At 36.4% G+C, this 15,679-nt stretch overlaps 1 protein-coding gene and 1 pseudogene across 1 annotated transcript in view; both read right to left on the reverse strand.

The window, feature by feature from the left end:
- LOC125865077 (ferredoxin-1, chloroplastic) overlaps positions 1-15,679 on the reverse strand; it is a 791,835-nt gene that overhangs the window by 691,672 nt on the left and 84,484 nt on the right. The gene's annotated exons all lie outside the window — the stretch shown is intronic.
- On the reverse strand, positions 6,206-11,266 carry LOC125863787 (uncharacterized; annotated as a pseudogene).

Here is a 15,679-nt window from a genome sequence, read left to right on the forward strand (position 1 = left end):
ACACAAACTCTGATCTTTCCATCTTTCTTTGGCACTGGCACAACATTAGCCAACCAGGTAGTGTATTGGACAACTCTGATCACATTTGCAGTCAGTTGCTTCATGATTTCCTCTTTAATTTAACGCTTATGTCTGTCTTAAACTTTCTCTGCTTTTTATGGATAGGTGGAAAATCAAGATGTATTGGAAGTTTGTGAACTACTAAATCAGCACTTAAACCTGACATGTCATCGTAGGACCAAGCGAAGACATCTTTGTATTCAAATAAAACTTGAATTAGGTCGTCGTGAATATTCTGATGAACATGAATACTTATCTTTATTTCACTCACTTCTTCAGGAGTTCCTAAATTAACCGCTTCAGTTTCACTTAAATTAGGTTTAGGCTTATTTTCAAATTGATCCAATCCCTTTTTTATTTCTTCATAAGCTTCATCTTCATCATATTCGTCAAACTTAGGATTCATTGTTTCGAGATCAGACAACTTTTTAGGATCTAACTGTAAACTCCGCATGCATGTCATATTATTAAAGTCAACATAACGTAACTGAAATGAAAAATAAGAGGACATATATTAGAAAGAGTAAGAATAGAGAAGATGATTGAATATGATTGTGAAACTAGAACTTAAGAACAGAGAAGATGATTGAATATGATTGTGAAGCTAGAACTTCACTATGTTAAATGGGAAATGATAGAAGGGTTAACACCAAAGTGAGACAACTAGAAGGTTTGAATTACAACCCTGAGAATAATCCAAATAAATAAATTAAAAGTAGCAAAATACACTACCAAGTCTCCTTCCTTGTAAGGAGAGGAGTGGCTTCCCATTTGTTGAGCTGGACATTCGGGCCGACGAACTGCACATCCATATGACTAGTGCCTTCACCCATCTGAGTCATGTTTACATCATAAAACATTTCCTTGATACCTTGACACATTTCATCCATATCATTCTAGAGAGAGAAGTCTGGACTCAGTTCACCTCGAAATTTAACGAAAGATTGAGCACTATGAGGAATTGGCTTCAACAAATTCCAAACATTTCTTTTACGATCTTTTGCCTATTTTCTATCAAATTTAGTTGGATTGAAACCCAAACCGAATGTCTCTTGATTACCCATTGGATTGATGGGATCTACAATTCCTTGCAAAGACAGCCCTAGTCCCTTTCCAGGTTCATAGTCGTTCTGTACCATCTGGGACACCACCGTGACTGAAGCAGATGATAGATGAGGTTGTGGTATAGGCTTTACTTCCGAAAACTGATTGACTGTTATAATCTCAAAAGCTTGATAGTTGAGGGATTCACAACCTCTTTTGGCCTCAATACATGGTATTGAAGGATCTCAGGTGATTGGGAGATCATTTTCACCATGAACAATGATTTCCAGCCTATCATGCTCAAACTTGACCACTTGGTGCAGAGTAGACGGCACAGCTCTAGCTAGGTGGATCCATGGCCTACCCAAAAGTAGATTGTAAGAAGTGTTCATGTCTATTACTTGGAAAGTGATTCCAAACTCCACTGGTCCAATTGTAACAATTAAGTATATTTCACCAAGAGTGTCCCGTTTTGTGCCATCAAATGCACGCACACATACATTGTTAGTACGAATTCTATTCGTGTGGATTTTCAACCTTTGTAAAGTAGAAAAAGGGCATATGTCTACACCCGATCCTCCATCGACCATGACCCTCTCATTTGACGGTTAAATGTAGCGCCTTATTATGCCCAGATCCTTCCAAAGGCAATTCATCATCAGTGAAAGTGATTCTATTTAACTCAAATATTCGGTTGGCAATCTTTTCCAAGTGACCCACCGTGATACTTTCTGAGATATGTGCCTCATTCAAGATTCTGGTCAAAACTTCACGATGCTCTTTAGAATGTATGAGTAATGACAACAAAGATATTTGAGCGGGTGTTTTCCTCAATTGATCAATAACAGAATAATCTTGAGCTTTCATCTTTTTCAGGAAATCTTCAGCCTCCTCCTCAGTGACAGGTTTTTTAACCGGTAACTAATTTTCTTTGGCTTGTTTGTCTCTTCTTAATTCTTCTGGAGCATAACACCTCCCAGAACGATTTAATCCTCTTGTTTAATTTGTTTCTTCAACAATCTCCTTTCCCTTGTGGGTAACAACGACTTTGTTGTAGTTCCATGGAACGGTCTTGGTGTTTGTCATCGGAAATTGTGTTGCAATTTGTATCACAACTGGCTCTTTCACACTTTCTTGATTTTGACCAAATGTTCGAAGCTTACCAGGAATGTATAATTTTGGTCCATTCAATGGTACTTCTCTTCTTTTTATAGCTCCAGGGACATACAACACTAGTTTTCTCGAGTCTCCAAAATTTGAACTTGCACCATTCACAATTATCGGTGCCTTTTGTATGGGTTCTAAAACCATACTCGACTCTTCTTTTGAATCCCTGCTTTCCATTTTTGTTCTACATGTTTGCTCACAATCTTCATAAATGTCTACCATCCCCACAACATGCTCCTTATTGTGAGCAGGGAGTGGGTTATTGGTGACATTTGGCGCCTCCTCATTGCGTATCTCAATTACCTTATCCTCAATTGACTTCTCAATGACTCTTTTTAGAGTCCAACAATTCTCTGTGCTATGACCTGGAGTGTTAGCGTGATACTCATATACAACAGTTGGATCAAAGCCTCTTGCATTCAGATTGACAAAATAGGGATTGATAGGTTTAACCAATCTCAATTGTACTAATTTCTGCAACAAACTCGTATATGACTCTCCAATTGGGGTAAAGTTTTATTTTTGACCTTGTTCTCTTGTATAATCCGTCTGGGGACGTGGATTATGGGGTGCCTGAAAATGTTGTTATTGGGGGCGAGAACCATGTGGGGCAGGTGCCCACCATTGTTGGTTCTGAGGAGGTAGGACATATGCTTAAGTGTTGAGAACTGTGTATTAGGATGGGTAATAATGTTGACGAGAATTAGATTGTTCTTGTTGGACTTGAACATAAGGGTGGTTCATGCCCATTTGAACACCTCTCGATCCAGACGTCATCATGGACCCTTCCTCTTTCTTTTTTCAATTTACAAAATTACCTGACCCGCTCTGTATTGCTTGCGTGGTAGCTCTAATGGCTGTCTGGCTTACAATTTTACCCAATTTTATGTCGTTCTCTACCATTTCTCCGATCTTAATTGCTTCGGCGAAAGGTTTTCCCATTGCAATGAGAAGGTAATAAAAGTAGTCAGGTTCTTGTGCCTGGAGAAAAACATCAATCAATTCATAGTCTTTCATCGGCGATTTGACTCTAGCCGCCTGCTCCCTCCATCTTATGGCATATTCCCTAAAGCTTTCAGATGGTTTTTTCTTCATATTAGCTAGGGAATTGCTATCCGGAACGATATCGATATTGTATTGTTATTGTTGGAAAAAATCTTGCACCATGTCATCCCAGACATGCCATCAAGAAATATCTTGATCGATAAACCATTCTGAGGCTACATCCGTTAGACTTTCTCCAAAGTAAGCCATAAAAAGTTCTTCTTTTCCTCCGGTTCCCCTTAGCTGATTACAAAATCTTTTCAAATGAGCCACTGGGTCGCCATGACCATTATACTTATCAAACTTTGGGATTTTGAACCCTATAGGCAAGTGAACATCTGGAAACATGCATAAGTCCTTGAACGAGACACTTTTGTGTCCTCCCAGCCCTTGCATATTCCTTATGTTTTGCTCCAAACTCCTCATTTTTCTTGCAATTTCTTCATGTTCCTCGTCCTCAGTGGTTTTTTCAACCTCGACAGGGGAACTGTATTGATGAGTGTGGTGGTAAGAGTCAGGAATTTTGAAAGTCAATTTAGGGGCATAACCTTGGCCGTATTGATCTTTGGGTATAGGATCATCATTAGATTTTTGTACTAGTGTTGGTTGAGGAATTGCATTAGTTTGCACAGTTGGCATGAAGAGTGTATTGTTCATCATATGTGGATTCAACGGGTGTACCGAGAAAGTTCCAGCAGTATTAGATGTGTTAACGTAGGGTCCAAATCCAGGTGGATAAACCGGGTCGCTTGTTGAGACTTGAATGGTGAATGACATATTCACATTTAGGTATTCCCGAATTGAATATGGGGGAGCCTGCCTATTCATCCAAGCTTCATAAATTTCGGCCATCTGTTGTCTCAACATTTTGACCTCTTCTACAGATACTGATTCTTGTGCAGCCATTTGATTTTGGACTTCATCATTTCTTGACTCTGTTTCGTCTTTGTGTGTCATTTTTGCTTTCCCTTTTGATCTTGTGTTATATTGATGAGATGACAGCTCTCTTCATAAACCAACCACCTTTAAACTCTTTCTCTCTTATATATAAAAACAAATGTGTTAGGATTCAACACTTTGCAATATTAATTCACATGTTGTATGTTATGCATCTAAATTATTCCTATTTCTACAATGAGTTTTGGAAGACTTTTACGTTTCATCCCGGATTTGGACGACTTGCTTATGTCTTTTAGTCCCATACTTTACTCATCTGAATATTTTGAACGCAATTTGATCGAACCTGTCGAAGGTTGCCTACGTATCATATTGAACATGAATCAGATCATTACGTATTTCCTGAAGGAGAGTTATTTAAAAAAGAAAACACGACATTTATTTAACTTAATGTGAAGACATCATTCACATCAAAATGTTCTTAAAATAAATTACCAAATCATCAAAGTACTTAACGATTGAAACAAACTTCGACGAAATGAAAATAAAAGAAATAATAAAAAATCCTTCTCCAATATTTCTTGATCATCTATTGCCCCCTAGGCTAGAGTAGACTTTGAACAAAGCTTTTAGCAGATGTGGGGCCAGTGCACGCGCATGTTGACCCAGGCTCTCATCACTCCGATGTAGATAACCACCATAAACATCAATCAAGCTCTCTGTCAGTTGAAGCACTTGTCCTTTGGCCTCCTCCATATTCTCGTGACAATTCTGCAACCATTCTTGAGTAGTACCAACCGTGTGGGCAAAATCCTTTTCATGTGCCTGAAACTCTTCAATTTGATTATGAAGTTTTTCACGCTCCCCTATCCATTGATTTCTCTCGATCACGACTTCTACTTGATATGATGTGAAATGCTTTGCTATGTCTGTTTCTTGTCCCATCGAAGCTTTTAACTGATTTTGTAGTCTAGTCTGTGTGTGCATTAAGAGGGTCTTTTCTTTTTTATACTCCTCATGTTGTTGCTCCATAGCGCCTGTGACAATGCCCAAATCCTCATGTAAGGTTCGAATGGTGGATTTATGTTCCTTTTCAGCCCTTTTCTGAATCAACCTAACTCTCTCTTTGAATATTGCATCACGTTGAGCCAACTTTTCCCTAACATTCTTTAGGTAATTACTGAGGATATCCAGAGTAAACCTGTAATTTCTTTCCTCCTCGAGCCGAGCTTGCTTGATTCTGACTTCAATTTCCTCTTCTCGATCTTTGAGTTCTCGCGCTGATCCTTCGGGCATTGCTTTGAGGGGGGCTTGATCAAAGAACCAATGGAGGTATGAGGGGTATACTTCTCCTTCAACACGATCATCTACCATAGCTTTCGAGCTTAAAGTTCGACTACCACCCCAAATCTTTTGAGCTTCTGATGCTCGATCTCGATCTTCAGACGACACCTCTCATACGAAACTTTGTGTATCCTCGGCCCTAGGTAAGATTTGTCTTTGTCCTAGTTGGCGTAGCACCCGAAGGGGTATGTATAGTTGGAATCCTCGAAGGTCTGTCAGAACAAAGAATGGATGATAGGAAGACATAACAATTACCTCACTCGCAGGGAACCAATGATAGTTCCATGTAATATCAGATGCAATTAATTTAAGAAGATAATGTCTCCACGCTTTGGCACATTTTGGCAATTTGTCTACTAATTCCTTCATCCTGTCTGGGTGGCTCAAAATATAATTCGTCCATTTAGATTTGAAATCTGTCGCAAAACGATGGCGATACAAGTGCTCTAGAAACCACATTTGCAATAGAATGCTACAACCTTCAAAAAGTCTTCCCCTTCCCTACATTTAGTCAAAGCACGATAAATGTCAGCCAACATCATTGGCAAGATAGTGGATTTCTTTTTCTTCATCATAACAGCGACTATTCCTGACAGACGAATACTGCTTTTTTTATCTCTCCTTGGAAAAACCATGGTTCCCAAAAAGTCTACCATGAATGCTTCTTGTCTATACTTTTCCCAGGTAGGGAGGTGTTACCCATTTTTAAGTTGCTTCTCGTAGTCTGAAAATCCTTCTTTATTTCCATATCTTAAGTATAGAAATTCCAAGGAAACCAACCCATTATCGAAACACTCCTTATGAGAATGGATGATGTGCATTTGTTCTAAAAATTTGTTCCCGCTGACGCTTCTTGGGGCTATGAGTGTTTTGCTTCGGAGATTCTTGTCTAACCCTGTGAAACCACCCAACTCCTTCAATGTATGCGTCAACTCAAAATCGCTAAAGCGAAACACATTGCTTGTAGAATCCCAAAACGGGATCAAAGCCTCGATCAAATCCCTGTCAGGACTAAATCTCATGATATCTGTGAGGAAACCAAGACGTTTGAATATCTAAGTTCGCCTAAACTCATGCATATCGTTCCACCAAGCCATGAGTAGTGGTGGGGTTTTATCCGTGATCATGAACTTTGGGGGATCATTGACCATTTCGACTGCTTCATCCCTTGGTCTTTTATCACATCTCATAGATCTCATGATTACCTGGTTAGGAAAAGAAACTCGCAATTTAAAACCAAATTTAACTTATGAAATTTTGATCATTCGAAATCATTTGTCGGAGTAGTTAAAAGAAATAAATAAATATGAAAAATGACTCAGAATGCCTAAATTGGTCATTCTTTTGAAGACGACTTTTGTTGACCTTCCTTAGGGGAAGCTTAGGTTGTTTTTAGGAGAGAATGACCGGATAAAGAGATAATTTTGACAAGTGAATCATGAAGAAGAGAAAGAAATAAAAGAAGGTGGACATGCACTATTTGAAACAAATTTGAAGACATACATATATATATATATATAATAAAACAAATTTTATGTGTACATGCACTATTATTTTATTTTATTTTGTAAAAACTTGATGTTTTGATAAAAGCGAGAATACAATTGAGGGTTATATATATATTATTTTCAATTTGTTTATCTCGAATCATTTGCTGAAAGTGGTTAAAAATAGACATTTCTTCTTTTAGTCAATTATCTAAAGCCGGTCAACATTTGTTATAGTCTTCCACATGATGCAACAAGTAGCACAAAAATGTACATGATGTTCTCAAGAAAGGTACCTGTCCTAGACAGACCCGGCCCCCATGACGAGTATTGCTAAGTTAAATGCACATTATGCAGATAAAGCGGAACCTAGTAAGGATATCATGTCTGAAGGTTTCAGTTCTACTAAGGTTGAACTTGTGGAGAAAGGTATCTAGACTGACTGTAAAACGAGCGGACAACTCGAGTTAGGGAGTAGCAACGTACCGGTAGCAGCGCTTTCCGGCTTTGTTCATGGGTGCTCCCCATTCTAAACATGTGTGACTAAAAATCCTTCACCATAGACCGAAGATCCACTGGCTATCTTGACAGAAGTGGCGCAGTTGCAATTCCCATAATGGTATTATAGAAGACTCAAAGGGTGCGCGAGAGAAGACAGCTATAATGCAATTCAAATAATATTAAAATAGTAAAAAAGTAAACAATTAGCACATTCAGCCAACAATTACAATATCCAAAACATAAATGAAGAAATAAATGAATAAAGCCATACACAAGTCAATATTTACAAGCTCGAATTCTGGTTATCCCCAGTAGAGTCGTCATCTGTCACGCCCCTTATTTTCCCTCAAAATTTAAATGTATGTTTTGAAAGAAAAAAAGTGTTTCCAACTAAAGTGACATTTTGAAATGAGATTATTTTATTATTCAAAGTCGCCACTTGAAATTGAGTTTTGGTGTTTCAAGTCACCTTATTATTTAAACCCCTATTCGAAAGGAATTTTAACTCTTTATTTTTATTGGTCTACGAACTAGAAATTAGGGTAATGAATTCGATTGACTAAGGGGAAGGTGTTAGGCACCCCTCGAGTCCCGTGGTTCTAGCACGGTCGCTTTATTGACTATATATATGACTTAAATTAATTTTTGAATATTATATTATTAACTTAATAAAAATGTTATTTACCCTCATTCTTTGATTTATTTTGAACCTATTTAAGACTACTTTATTTTATTAATATATGTTCATTAATTAAAAATATGTATATCACATAAATTTATTTAAACATAATAATAAAATAAAGTTAAGAAATGGATATTTACAAATCTTGAAATTTCCTGTAATTTCTTTTCTTCTCCTTTTTTCATGTATTTGTATTTTTTTTATTGTGGATAGAAAATATGTAGGTATCTAATTGCTAGGAATTAGAATTTGTGTAGGATTGAGATTTTTTGAGTTTGAGTATTTTAGAATCGTATTTTTTTAGTTAGATTTAGAATATAAATAAAATTTTATATGATTTGTAATTAGTTTTAGCAAGAAATTCTAAATAGATTAAGACTATTTTTAGAAAGATTTTTCCTTTTTATTTTTAACTTTTTTCTTTGCACATCTTTTTCCTTACTTTTTTTTCCTTTTTTACATTTTTTTTGGTTTTATTAATTTATATTTTTATTTATTTTATTTTATTTTTCATTCAGTCTCTTCGTATTTGTTTTTTTTTTTAGGTTTTTTTTTCTGTTTCTTTCTACTTTATCCTTTATTTTTATATTTTAATTCTTTTTTGGACATTCTGTTTCTCTTCTTCTTCTTTTTTTTATTTTCTTTTTCTTTACTGGTTTGCTAGTCAATCTTCCTCATTTTTTATTTTATTTTTTACCATATAGCCCTAAACAATAGTCATACCTCTTAATTATATACCTTAACAATTCGAATTAAAGCGATAATCATCTTACTCTTATTATAAAGACAAATTATTTTTAATATATTAAAAAGACTAAAACATAGTCCACAAAAACTTTTTTGAATCACTAATCAATTAAATTAAACTATTATCTTCTAATCACATCGATTAATAATCAATTTAAGTAATGAGCATGCAATTAAATATATGAAATTAATATCTAATTATCACAAACAAAACACACTTATGTCTTCTAAATTACGGAAAAAATAACATGAAGCTAAAAACAAAAACATGGAACATTGTTCAAGAAAAAATTGAGAAATTCATGGGATACATATTTTTTTTTCATGATTCTACAAAAAGGATTAAACATATAGTTTACATGAAAAAAATTCAAGATAAAAAAAATATATAAATAGGCTAAGGCAAGAACGCACCTTCAAATTGTTTTTTACTAAACAATGAAGAATAACGTAAAAATCTACAGATTTCCAAAGTTTAGCAAGGCTAACTTTAAGATCCACAAACTTGGAACCACGAACAAAAACTCCAACTCTAGACTTAATTCTCAAAAGAAAACTCACTGTTCTTCTCTTTGCTTTTGCTCTAGTTTTTTTTTTCTCGCATGTGTGTATGGTGTATTCTCCCTTTAATCTCTTTACTAAGCGTGTTTTTATAATATTTTAGGTGTGAGTCTGGTGCTAACTTAAAGGAACGTGAAAGAGTGGGGAGTTTAGTTTGAAATCTAGTTGAAAATTTTAGGATTGAGATAAGGGAATTAAATAAAAAATAGTAATATAATATTAACAAAAAAATAATAAATAATAATAAAACAAACAAAAAGAAAGAAAGAACGAAGAGAAAAGAAAGAAAAGAAAATTAATAATAATAAACAAAAAGAAACGTGTAAAATAAATGAGAAAAGATCGTGCAAGAGGCAAAAAAACAAAAAAAAAAACTAAATGGGAGGAGGATTTTTAGGAAATAAGTTAAGGAAGTTGGGGGTAATTAGGATAAAGGTAAGGTAATTTACAATTGTTTGGACTCTTCTTTTTATCTTTTGTTTTTAAATTTTTCATAAGATATACAATTATTTTTTTTATATATTTTTAGACTAGTTAAAAGTTAAAGGATTAAAACAAATACATTAAATTCACAAGCTTTCTTTATTAAACTTTAAACGTAAAGTGAGCTTATAATCTGTTGTAATATTCAGATTTATATTTTCATTTATTTTAAATATAACCCTACTGAAATAATAATATTTAAGTATTAAAATTGGTGTAAAATCTTGATGTTTTGGTAAAAATTAGGTGTTCACACCAACTGCTTGAAAATATCTCCAAATTTCTCCTTACTCCAATTAGATAGAGCTTGTTTGGTCTTTTTGTTTTTATTTTAATTGAACAAAAATGTCACATGTACCTTTAGAAATCTAGTTATCTCTTATCACATCCATAAAATCTTCTCTTAATGTCCAAATTTTCAGAAATCTGAAAGGTTTGGATATTAGTTCAGAAGTAACTCTTTTACAAGTCATCAAAAGAGGGACATGATCCGATCCAGTTCTAGCAAGATGCTGCAAATCCACCCTTCCCATCAATTCTTGCAAAGACTGATTGACCACAACCCTATCCAGCCTCTTAAATATACATTCTGAATTTATCCTTTCATTCCACCATGTAAACAGACTCCCAACGAAAGATACATCTTCCAACTCACAAGAATTTATGCAAAAAGAAAAATCCTCATATTCTTGAGGGTATACAGGAAGCCATCCAATCTTCTCCTCCTCACTCAAAATAACATTAAAATCACCTCATACCAACCAAGGCATCGAGTAATTATCATACAGAGCATATAGGTCATCCCACAACATCAATCTTTCAGCTGCACTGCATTTAGCATAAATAACAGTAACTAAAAATTGCCTCCCGTCTGCCAGAGTAAGTTGAAGAGATAATTGTTGCTTGGAATCAGAGACAACCCCAACCTGAATTTGATCATTTATAAATATCCAAATTTGACCATTGGCATTATTGTTGACATATTGCATCCCTAATCTCCTCTTATACTTTTGAATTTGTCTTACATCTTGGAATGGTTCCAATAATGCAATCAAAAACAACTTATGGTGTATATGAAGCATTTGAACTCTATGAAAAGCATTTTGAGTTCTCACAGACTTTATATTCCAAAATAAAGATTTTTGTATCATTTACTAACGGATTTAGCCACCCTTTTAGCCTGTACCCTCGTTGGCTTAGATGAAATTTCCCCTTTAGCACCTTTATCATTTTTACTCTTCCCTTTCATGCTCTTGTTGATTGCCTGTGGAAAAAGCTCATCCTCTTTACAAAGTTGTACCTCACTACTGATGCGTCCACGATTTGGACTAATTTAAGGCTTGTTTTTTTTTTATAGAATTAGTGTACTCAAATGCATATTTGGTTTCAATATCTGATGTAAACCCTTAAGTTTCAGGTATTTGAATTGAGAGACAAAGCATGGACGCTATCGAGCAAAAAAAGGGAACAAAGTGGCTGAAAAAAGGAAGAAAAGATGGCTTGACGATCGCCTAATCCATTAGGCGAGTCGCCGAAATTCCTACAATCTCGCCTTTTGTTCCAGTGTGCTGAGCTTTGAAGGGAAAGATCAAGTTGGCAATGAAATGGAGCAGTCGGCGTGTCGCCGAGCAGTTTCGTGAAGTAGTACTATACTGCCCAATGATTTAGAATGCGAAGATGCTGAAGGCAAGAGTTGAAAGGTGATGAAGCAGACCAAAGGGCGGATCACCGAGTGCATCGACGATCCAGACTAACTGCACCGAGTGACTCTTAGCAGCACACTTTTTGACAACTATAAATACCCATTTAAAACTTTTAGTTTAGTATCAAGCTGTTTTGGAATCAAGTTTTAGAATATAACAGATTTTACATTTTAGAGACGTTCTTGAGCTTTGAAGATTTCAAGTTTCTCATCTCCAAGAAATTGGGTGTGGGTCTTGAAGAATCTTCATCCTAGACTCATTTGAAGTGAAAATAAATCATACCCAGTTGATGTTATTTCGATTTGGTATCATTTTCTTCCTCTTTTACATGTCTAAAACCCTAATTCTTGGGGTGTGATTTTGTGAATATGGGTTAAATTATCTGTTGTTAAATTATCTGTTGGGTCTTGCTTGTTGATGGTTTATTTGTTGTTTAAATGTTTTTTCATTTAGTAGTTGTGTATGAACTTAATGGGATTGTAGTTGCAAATATGATTTCATCTTAGTGTTTTTGGCTTGCTCGAAAGAGAGGTCGTAAAACTAAGACTACTGAATTAATAGTCGGTGGTATTGGGTCGACATGGGTTCAGCTCGAGAGAGTGGATCGTAGTCTTTCTCCCACACATTTAGCTCGAGAGAGTGAATGGGCTAAGGTGGAGGTTGTGCTTAATGCGGCAACTCGGTGTTCGAGAGAAACCGAGTTTATTCGGGGTAAGTTGCTCAAGAGAGAATTTACCCCACTATAGTCTATCCTAGTCACAAATGTTCAACAATTTACTATCAAAAGCATGTATCCAATAGTCTAGTTTATCCCGTATTCCTATCACATCCCAAGAATCCCGTCTCCATATTCACATCTTTCATTACTTTACTATTTTTAGTTGTTACTTAACTACAAACCCCCATTGATAATTAACGCTTGCGTCACCCCTTTTAGACTTAGTATATTTTTACTCGATAATGTTTTTAGCTACGATTAACTTTAACATTTTTGCGTTTAACCATTAATTTTCAAGAACCGATCCCTTGGGACTCGACCCCAACCCATTCGGTTGGGTTATATTACTATTGTACGATCGTAGACACTTGAATTGGATGTTGTCTCTTGATTACACATCTATCAAAATAGCGCCACTGCCGGGGAGTGGTGTTACATGAAAATTTTTGGTTAAGACAAATTTTTCTTTTGTTAGTTGTAGTTCACTTACCTAATTTTTAGTTTTGTTTTGCTTAATGGTACTTTAAAGCAGATGAGGTGAGTATATCGAACAGTACTTGCGAGCTAATGGAGTTTCCTCCATTAGAAGTAATGATGTTCCGGGATCGCATCCTAACCTTCAAGAAATTGGAAGGTGAACAGATCCTTAAATAATGGGCAAGGTTTAAAGAACTGATAACTCAATGCCCAACTCATGACATTCCCGACATAGCCCTCCTTGACTGTTTCTACAAAATTTTTGGTCCAGGAAATAAGGTGTTGGTCAACCAACTTATTCCGGGAGGAATTACAAAAGAGTCATATAGGATAACAGCCCAACTGCTTGATCAAATGGTTGAAATGAACCAAGAAGTAGAAAGGGACTTCATGTTGGCCGCACTAATGACTCAGATGGATGAGTTGGCCAAAAAGACAGTGGAGAACGATGTCCAATGCAAAAGGAAGGATAAATACATCCCTTCTCAGGAACGAAGAAGGGTAAAGAACAATGAGGTTAAACGCATTAAGGGAATGCTCTCAATCATTCTCCACAAGGTGACTGAGCAGGATAGAAAGTTGGAAGAAATGAAGGAATGCATCAAAGTGATGAAGCAAATGATTGGTTCTCATTCCAAATCTGTCCAGCTGCTCGAGAACCTTATGGGTCATACGTTGACCCATCTCTACTCGCAGCATAATAGAGGGTTGCCTAGTAATACTATGGCTAACCCAAAAAATGAGGTTTGAGTGTTGACTTGCATCGTGCCACGATGTTAACTAAGGCGTTGTTTGGGAGGCAACCCAAAACCCTTAAATCTTTTAATTTTGTTTATGTATAAAACGGTGTGTTAGTTGAGCAGGTTTAAATGCGGAAAGTGTTTGGAGAATGCAGATTGGCAAGCAAATAGTCCAGTCGGCATATCGCCGAAGAGGTCGGCGTGCCCGACTTGATCTGTCGTATGGATCAACAAAATTTCAACTTAGAGCCTGTAAAAATCGGCGAGCACAAGAGCAGTTTGGCAAGTTGCTGATGAGTCCACAAATTGGACTCATTTAGGGTTATATTTTAATAGAAATTGTGGCCTCAAATGCATGTTTTATCCTGATATCTGATGAAAATCTATGAGTTTCAGGTATTTGAAGTTTAAGTCAAAGCATTGACACTACTTAGCAAAAAAGAGCAAAAAGAAGTCGAAAGAACGAAAAAACGAAGATCTGCGAATCGTTGAACCCATTCGCTGAATCGCCAACAGATCACATATTCGCCTTTTGTTCTAGTGTGCTGAGCCCTAAAGGAAAGGAGAAAATTAGCGGTTAAAAGAAGCAGTCTACGTATCGCCGAATGACTCCGCGAAGCAGTGCTACAATTCCCAATTATTCAGGACACAAAGCGCTGAAGGCAACTGATGAAAGGCGATGAAGTAGACCAAAGGGCGGATCGCCGAATGCATTGGTAATTCTCACTAACGTCGTCCAAAGATCTCGCGGAGCACATTTTCTGAAAACTATAAATACTAGTTCAGTTTTTATTCTTAGTAGCGAGTTTTACCTTGTTTTACCTGGTTTTCATATTATCAAGTTTTAGACAGAATTTTGGAGATATTTTCTCTAAGTTTTGGAGAGGGTTATAAAGAACTTGGAGCTTTCAAGGGTTTCATTTTCAAGAAATTGGACTTAGGTCTCTTGGATTCCTCACTTTTTGCTTGTTTTAAGAATTAATCTTGCATACCCATTGATGGAAAATGATATTGGTATACGTCTTTATCTCTTTTACATGTGTAGCTAAAACCCAATTCTTGGAGTGTGATTTTGTGAATATGGGTTAGCTTAGTTATTGGGTCTTGCTTGCTGATAGTCTATTTGTAGTTTAAATGTGATTTCGTTTAGTGGTTATGGATGAACTTAATGAGGTTGTAGTTGCAAATATAATCTCATATATGTGTTTTTGGCTTGCTCGAGAGAGAGGTCGTAAACCTAAGACCACTAAATTGATGACCAGTGCGAGTGGGTCGACATGAGGTTCAGCTCGAGAGAGTGAATCATAGTCCCATGTCCACACACTCAGCTTGAGAGAGTGAGTGGGTTAAGGCGGAGGTTGTTCTTCATGCGGCAAGTGGGTGTCCGAGAGGAACCATTTAAACGGGGTAAGTTGCTCGAGAGAGAGAGCTTATCCCCCTTAAATCTAGCCTAGTCATAATTACTATACGAGTTCTCTATCAAAAACATGTACCCAATGCTTTAGTCTATCCCGTATTCCATTCACATCCTAAGAATCCCCCTTTCATTTCTTAGATCTCTTTGTTAATTTTGCAGTTTTTACTTACTTGTGACAAAACCCCCCATTTGATATTTGATGCTTGCGTCACCCTTTTTAAATTTGATATGTTCTCATTCGCCAAAGTCTTTAGCTACGGCTAGCTTTAGCACTTTCGTACTTAACCACTAATTTTCATGCCCACTCCCTTGGGACTCGACCCCAACCTTTGGTTGGGTTACTAAACTATTGTACGATCGTAGACACTTGCATCGGAAGTTGTGTCTTGATTATGCAAACATCAGTCGTTGACCAAGTCAGCGACCATGATTAAGTCCGCCATCTTAACCCCCAAGAAAATGAAGGTCATGTATACATCGGTGGGGTAAGTGACCATTCGGCGCTTCGCTGAGTGGATCGGCGGATGCGACTAACGTCACCGAATGGACGCGAACTGGACGGTTATATAGGGCCAAAGATATGGTTCGAACTAATCTAACCACACCA

The sequence above is a fragment of the Solanum stenotomum genome, chromosome 5 (genome assembly GCF_019186545.1).
Source record: "Solanum stenotomum isolate F172 chromosome 5, ASM1918654v1, whole genome shotgun sequence".
In the NCBI taxonomy this organism is placed as follows: Eukaryota; Viridiplantae; Streptophyta; class Magnoliopsida; order Solanales; family Solanaceae; genus Solanum; species Solanum stenotomum.